The following is an 8,602-nucleotide window of genomic DNA, read 5'->3' on the forward strand; positions in this document are numbered from 1 at the left end:
ACTAGAACCAGAAAAACTGAAGTTGGAGATGGCCCAGGGACTTGGGATGGGCTGAAGCTCAGGGAGAGGGCGACATTTGACAAGTTAGCAAGCATTAGCCAAAGACCTACTACATACTCTGGGCTGGAAATGCAGAGCATGTCAAAGATAGAGTGAGATGTAGGAAGAGGGTCAGAATCTCCTGAATATTTTTTGTGTTAATTTTACAAGCTGCAAGTTTAATTTTTAAGTCAGATTTCTGAAATGTCCAAGGCATAAAAATAAACACATCATAATGGCTTCGTGTGGACTTTTACTTAGTAGAGCAGTGGTTTCCCATGTTTTTGCTCCTTTCGAATTCTAAAAATACTTTGAAATCTCTCACATCAAAGTAGTTTTCTTGTGAGTTATCTGTTCATCAAGAAATTGTGTTGGACGTGGTTCCATAGTGTAACGGTTAGCACGTCTGCTTTACATGCAGAAGATCCTACAGTGGAGCCCCAGTGGAGCCACGGTCCCTGGTCTATAGCCATGCCACCCTAAACGAGACCGATCCCATCTGATCTCGGAAGCTAAGCAGGATTGGGCCTTGTTAGTACTTGGATGGGAGACCACTTAGGAAGACCAAATGCTGTAGGCATAAATAATAAAAAACAATAAAAAGAAAAAAGAAAACGAAACTGTAATGACAAAAAGCCATACTTGAAAATGTGTTTTATTCATCACAACCTTGATAATATTTGACAAACAATTGCACATCATGTATATGTGAGATAGAATGTGAGTGGAGCCCAGGGACTGAGCTAGCTACATGCAAGGATTCACTCACCCCAAAATATCCTACCCCACATACATGCAGGTGCATAAACACACACATATACACACGCACAGATGAGAAACTCACTGAGCCACTGCACAAGACCCAGAGCCTGGAGCCTTGGCTTGAGCTGCAGCTTGCAGATGCTATCAAATGATGCGTCTGTTCCACAAGGTGGTGTTTGGAGATTCTCAAGCATCTGTTTGCAAACCCAGTCCGGCCTAGTCCCTCCTCAGGTCTCATGGGAAAGTGGCAGAGAGATGAGCTGTCTGCTTTGCTGGGAGGAAGCTGGGAGCAGCTACCTGGAGAGCAACCCAGACAAAAGGCTCCAAGAATAAGGGCAATGCCAGAGGGCGGGTCTCATGGCAGCTCCTGGGCAAAACCTGTGATTACACCTTTTGATTCTAACCACTGGCTGGATAGAGAGAGCAGCTTGTCTAGCGTAGTTATTCTTCCTGCAGCAGGCTTTCCCATGATGAGCGCAGCAATTAGAGCTGAGCGGGGCATAAATAGCTATCCAGATGCTTCATTGTCCTGGGAGCTGACATTAATAGGATAAGTTGAGGGAGGGTGGCCCTGGCCCCCAGGGCCCCAGCAGGGTACCTTTCTGCTGGCCGCTCTCCCCGGGGTGCAGCCATAAGGCTAGAAGCGTGGCTATTTATAGTCAGGCTCTGATATCTCAGATGATTACCTTTCAGATCTCAAGTGTGAGGTCTACTTTATGAAACTAGCATACTACAAACTAATTGCCAGTTTTGTAGTGCATCTATTTTTTCCTCATTTTATATTCTCTTGCCACCTCCCCCTGCCCCAAACTCCCAGCACCACTTCTACCCCGTTTTTTGCAAAGATCAGAAGCAGCACAGTGCTACTGGGAAGTCAACAGCCCCACAGAACAACCACCATCTCCATTAAACCCTGGAAAAGGTGATTCTCTCAAGGGTGGCAAAATATACCATGCTAAGCTTAGTTCCAAAACTTTGCTGGCAATTTGCGAGCTTTTGTGCTCAAAAGCGGGAATAATTTCTTAGCTTCTGCACCTTGGACAGCACATTGGAGGTCAACTAGCTCAAACTTCTAACCTGGGTGTCTCCTGTTAGAACGCCTGTCTGTCCATCTGTTGCCTGACCACTTTTGAAAAGATGAGCTCACCCCCTTCCCATGCCACCTGCTCCAGATTTAAAATAATTCTAATTTTTAGAAAGTTCTTGTTTTAAACTATAATATGTCTCTTTAACTATGCTCTTGATAAAAAGAGAAAAAACGTTTTATCCCTTTTCCACATGATACCCTGTTACCTGCTCAAAGACAGCTCAGTTACCGTCAGGCTCAACTTGGCTCCAGCCTCTGCCAACCTTCTTCATCCCCAACTGGGGCCACTTGATCCTCACCTGTGGACTTAGTTCTGTTATAGGGCGCTAGGACTAATCTTGGCCTTGGGCAAGAGGGATTTAAGGAGCTCAAACTTGACTGTGTGGGATTAAAAATCAATTTTCTCTCAATGCTAATCTGGATAATGTGATTTTTGTTGTGTCTTTTTTCAGATTAAACTGGCTCTTACTTATTTTTGTGATGATAATAGCTATCACTTTTTTGAGTGTTTGTTATATGCCAGATACTATGCTAAGCGTGTTATAGTTTATTTAATTCTACCAACAGTTCCCTACAGTAGATATTATTACCCTCGGTTTACAGATGAGGAAACTGAAGCCAAGGAAGGTATAGTGACTTTCCCATGGTCACAGAGGTAATAAAAGAAAGAGCTGAGGAGACCACCCAGGCAAGCGTCACTCTGCAGCCCTATGGTTAGCCACTCTAATGCAATGCTATCTAGCTTGGCCTTTCTTTGTACCTTCAGTTTTGGTGCCTGTTGATGCCCTGTGTTCCTCTCAGCACCTGTAGGTAGCGGGCATACCCTCGTTGGCCCCCAATGCCTGGATTGAAGTTGTACTTGAATCCCAGCCCAGGGGTAGAGCCTGGCCATCTGCTTAGAGACTTCCCTGTCTGCTTCCCTGCCTGTCTACTTGCTTAGTTCCATCCACCTTACAAGCCTGGAACTTTTCTCACCACTCTCTCTCCCACCTGGTGTGATATCTGGTATTTACATATTTTTCCTTTTCATAATCACAGTGATGAGGCTTTTAGAGAAGAGGTCTCCCCCACCCTTTATGTTTAACTCCTGGTGGTCCCGAAAAGTAATGCAAGGATTCTTAATTGCCCCGTAGGAGAGACGCTTGGGAATCATGAGAAAGCTCGTCTCATCTCACACTTAAGACAGTTCTGATTATACCTAATCCCACTTCCACCTCAGGAGCAAGGAAAGAGACTTATTACTGGGACCCTATTCCAAAGGCAAAGGAAGTAAAAGTGTATTCTAGAGAGAAAAATATCCCTTGAGAGTTTCTTACGGGAGATCACATGTTCAAATTCCTTCGGCATCTATGGATCTAATCAGTCAGGTCTGGAGACTAGTCTAAAGAGTGTGGAGTTTGCCAAGGTCTGTAGTTCTCTCCAGTTGAACGTCTCAGGCTTGGGAGTGATTTTTAACAAGGACGCAACAATATCAAACTCTTCGTGAAGGAAGGAAAAAGAGTCAAAAAGCAACCCATCCAGTAATTGCTTTGCTGACCTCAATCTGAGTTGGCTCCTATTCTTCATCTTGATTTTACCGTGTAGACAAAAATGAAGATTTCTTTCTAAGATCAAACGTTTTAAGGGGCAAATAAAAAATGACAATCTAAATATGCTAACTAAAAACAAGAGAAATAACATCAAAAATCAAGCCAAAATGAAAAGACAAAAAAGAGTATCTGGGCTCATTCTAAACATTATGATGAACAACCAGCCCAGAGTGAATGGCAAGTTAATTGTTCCTATTAATGTTGCCCTTGTCAGCCTCTTAGTAGGGAAGGGTTTGATCTTGTGTTCTTTTAAGACAAGGCTCCAGACCCTAGGATCTCACTGGAGCTGATAACATGGCTTCGTGAATGAAAATTATAAAGGGGCAAAACCATAGATCTTGGCAAATCCCAGAGCAAACCTCTTAACCTCGAGACCAGACTCTCTAGACCAGATCATATGGGTATGGAGCATAGGCATGGGAATGATCAGAAATCTTCCCTGACATTTAATAAGCTTCTTTTGGTCATATATTGGGGTCACTGAGGGGTCCCTTTTAACAACCCAACTGAGGAATCTTAGAGATTGCAGACTGCAGTCAGGTGCATTGCATAAATAGCCTTTCGGATATCCCCGACATTGCCCTCTCATATAGCAGCTATAAAGACAGACTGAAATGTGCACCTTAAATAGACCAGCTAAGTCACCATTATGGAATGTGCTCTTCACATCATCATGTTTTGGTTAGAAAACTTGGGTTGTCACTTTTTCTTAGTCCTCTGAAGTGTGTGGGCTTAGAAATACATTCTTCCATTTTCACCCCCTGCACAGTAAATCAAAACAAAATTGGAACAGGCCCAGACTAGAGTCAGACAATTACTGAGAGTGTTGCAAGGTAGCCAATTCAGCTGGCCCCTGCCTCTGGGCTTAGCTCAGCTTATCACTGAAGGGAGAACCCTGGATAGGCAGAGTGCTATAGAAGTGGTCATCCGATCTTCCCTTTGATAGGTCGATCTACTGGAAAGAACCTCTGGGCCAGGACGCCCAGCTTCACCATGGCCTCTCTGTGAACACATCACCCTGGAATAGGTGGTTCAGTGGCTGCCAAAGATTCGCGATCCTCCGGTTTTCTTTTCCTTTCTTTTTTCATGACCCACTTTACTTTCCAGTATAAATGTTGAGTACATCAATCTCAACTCTAGATAAGAGCAAATTCATTTATTTAAACTTGATTGAAGATATAAAACAAGAAGAAAAACTCAAACCCAGGCCACCACATCATACTATATTTGGAGATACAGACAGACATATCAAGTTTAAAATTAGGAAGCAGATCCAGATTGAAAAGGCTGCCTAGCTCAGTGATTCCATCAGTAGCTGCAAATATGCTGCTCTCTTCGAAGAAAAGCGTTCATACTAGACTCTGGGGAACACAGAACCAGGCTGGGCCAGTCAATTATGTCACTCTGCTCTCCTGGCCCATGACTGGTTCAAAGGGTGGGCTTGTGACCTACACCATGCCAATCAATGATCTTCCTTAGGATATTTCAAACTGAAGTTGGGAGGAAGATTTTTCCTTTTCTCTTGCATTGCGAAGATGGAATTCAGAGATGCCTGTAGCTATATTCCTTTCAAATAGAAAAATTCTGTAATGAAGACCACAGATGGAAATTGAAAGAGCTATAAGATTGAAGAAGGGAGAGAGAGAGAGAGAGAGAGAGAGAGAGAGGGAGAGAAAGAGAGAGAGAGAACACAGAGTGGCAAAGAAAGACAGAGTCCTGATGGCATTATAGACCTTGAGTCTTGTTGTCCCTGAGGTTAATTCCACTCTTATTAGAATTACCTTGATTATCAGGCTCATGAATTACTTTTCATTACTGTCTTTCTCTTTTAACTGACTTCTAAATATTGGCATCTCCATGTTTTCATCTTCATCTACACTCACTCCTTTGGTTATCTAACATAGCCCCATGGCTTTAAGTACCATTTATGCTGACATTGTCATCTATAACTCTAGCTCTGATTTCTACACCCATATGTCTGGCTGCCTATTTAACAATGTCTCTTGATGGTCTGGTGGTCATTTTGATTCAACACGTACAACACAGCACTCTCTCCTTCTCTGACCCCTCACTCAGTCTCTTTATCTTGTAATGGCACAACCAATCGCACTTTTCAGTTGTTCGGATCAGAAATCTAAGCATTCTCCTTGACTCCTCTCTGTCGTACCTCTGACATCCAATCCATCACCAAATTTGCTGATTCTATGTCTAAAATAAATTTCTTATCTGTCTACTTCTTTCCATCTCATCTTTTCCCACAACAGTCTCCTAACTGGTTTCCTTGCTTTTACTCTCGACCGCTACTCTCCATCCCCACACAGCACACAGAGCACGCTTTTGAGAACTTGAATGACACGATGCCACTTCTGTGCTTTTTTTTCCCTTCGGCCGCTTCTACAATATTCTACAATATTTCATAACATCCAAACTTCTTATCATGGTCCACAGGACTTTATGATTTGTCCCTGCCCATATTTCCAAGTCTCCTTTGCTTGAAACTCATTCTTTGTATTTTATCTCTCTGTGCTAGAATATAAGCACCATAAAACTTGGGGATTTTTTTTTCCCTACTATACCCTCAGCACCTAAACAGTTCCTGGCAAAGAGAAGTGCTCAATAAGTGTCTGCTGAACGTATAAATGAAAGATATTTAGTTGGTTTTCTTTCACTTTCAAGTGAAGGAGATTTCAAGAGATACAAAATATTTTCTCCAAGATTCCACATAAAAATCAATGATAATAAGTTTGATAGTTATGGAACTCAAGTTATAAAGCTGTGCTGAATGTTATAACGACAGCAGAAACAGTGTTGCATACTGTTTATTGAGCATTTACTATATTCTAGACGCAGGATTTTATATTAGTCTAATTTAATCCTCGCAGAAACTCTGTAAGGTAGGTATCTTAATCTTCTTCTCACAGTGTTAGAAACTGAGATCCAGAGAGATTACATGACCTGTCCAAGATTATATAGCAAGTAAAATTGGTGAGTCTCAAACTTGAACTTGAGAGTTCTTATTCCAGTCAGTATTTACCCCATAGCATTACAGTAAATATAATAGAAGAATATGAAAGATAAATACATAACAAAGTCAGCTTCTCACTTTTTATCAGGTATGAAGTTTTTAGACATTTTGCTAGATGGAAACTTAACTGTCGAAAATTATAGAATAAAATATGAGACAAAAAGCACTTCGTGGGGAAACCAAGGAAAATTAGCTTAACAAATAATTTGAATAATCAAAGAATGTCAAAAGTCTAAAGTTCATTCTCTATTGCACATTTTAATGTAATGTAGCTTTAGAAGACATAAAATAATATCTACCCAAATATCTCATAGTGAAAATGAGATATTATGAAAGTTATTGTGAAAGTATTTTGAGTAAGAAAAATTATAGCATGTGCATGTGAGGTTTAACTATTTTTAGGTCAGCTAACATCTTATTCCAGGGAAAAATGTCTGCTCATCCAAGGAGCTTGCAACTTTCTGGGTAAAGATGCTACACAGTGAGAGACTCTTGTTTTTCTTTAGAGGGAGAAGAAGAAGAAGTAAAAGAAGGAGGAGGAGGAGGAGGAAAGAGAAGACGGGAGGGAGGGAAGAAGGAAGGAAGAAAGGGAAGAAAAAGATAAGGGCAGGAGGGAAAAAAGGAAAGAGAGAGGAAGAATGAAGAAAAGGAGAGACAAAGGAAGGGAGGGAAAAAGGAAGGAGAAAAAGAGGAGCTCTGAACCTTGTCTGCCATGAGATGAGCCTTCCGGTCCAATCACTGAGGACCTCTCTGTCCTCTCAGTGTTCCAGATACTCCCTCGGGCACTACTGCCTGCGCTCCAGCTCTGGGACTCTCTGGCTGGCCTCACATCTTCGTACGTCTGTTTACTTGGGTGTAGCCTCTCTGATCCTCTTTCTGTCTCAGAGGTCTGGGGAAATTATTGTAAACAGTGCACAGAAGCTACTGGCTAATTTCCTTCCCACCCAGGTAGACCCATCATTGGACTGCTGCTCCATCCTGATTTGGAATCTCAGCAGGTTCTCCACAGCTCTCTCTCCCCTCGAGGTGTCTATTAGTTTATAATGGTCACACTACATCACCGTCTCATTTATCCATGACTTACCTCCTCAGGACCACTCTATTCTCTGATATATTTGATGAAACTCTTATTTTCCTTAACTCTTCTCCAAGCTATAACTCAGCCAGGATTTTTGCCAACCTTATCTTCTCTCAGCAGTCTTAACTGATGCAGCCAATTTTTTGCCCTATTCCCTCTCATCTTCTCCATCTCTAGGACAGATGTTTCCTTCTCTTCTTATTAATTATCACAAATACCCAAATAAAACCTAAATATAGACGAACTTATTTTCTCTTTTCAGTCAATAGGAATTAAAGTACTGCTATCCATTCCTTTCTGTGACTAAGAAAATCCCTGGGTAGAAAAATAAAAATAAAAACACTGAAATTACCCATTTATTTAATTACAAGGCATTTGCTTTCATAAGCCACATTTTCACTGCTGCGAAGATTCTGATTTGGCAACAAAAGGCAAAAGCTATTTCTAGTGAGAGCGGCAAGGAGTCAACGTTAGCAATGCGACAGTGTGAAGGATGCATGTGGAGCGGCTTTAATGGCTTTCTACCTTTGAGGGAGGGGCAACCAGGAGGTGGGGAACACAGGCATGGGAAGGCACAGATACAGAGAGATGGATAAAGTAAAGGCAGGAAGATCAAGGGATGGAACAAAATGTTGGAAATGGATAGAGTAACACAAAGAAACTCATATACAGAGACAGGGACGGAATGGAGAGCCAAGAAAGAGACGTAGGAAGTAATAGATAGAAAGTAATGAAAGGTAGAAAAAGTAAGAGACCTAGAGAGAGACAGAGATGAAGTTTACAAGGCAAGGTCATTAAAAGTTGGTCAGATTTCCCTGGGACAATGGCTGCAATTCAGGTCATTGTCACCTGATGGTGATGACAATTTTAAGGTTTCTGTGTCGCCATTTATCATTACAAGTCTCACAGATAAATGCACAAGATTCAAATACTGCTTGATATTTTTGTACTGAAATAAATTTTTAACTAAGACAGGAATGTGTATTAGACCAGTGTTCTCTTTTAGAGATAAATGAGTAATA

The 8,602-nt window shown here is 41.6% G+C and overlaps 1 pseudogene; it reads left to right on the forward strand.

Annotated features, from left to right (window-relative positions):
• The first annotated feature begins 500 nt into the window (after positions 1-500).
• Positions 501-619, forward strand: LOC111743291 (annotated as a pseudogene).
• The last annotated feature ends 7,983 nt before the right edge of the window (positions 620-8,602 follow it).

The sequence above is a fragment of the Pteropus vampyrus genome, unplaced genomic scaffold (genome assembly GCF_000151845.1).
Source record: "Pteropus vampyrus isolate Shadow unplaced genomic scaffold, Pvam_2.0 Scaffold110, whole genome shotgun sequence".
Taxonomy (NCBI): Eukaryota; Metazoa; Chordata; class Mammalia; order Chiroptera; family Pteropodidae; genus Pteropus; species Pteropus vampyrus.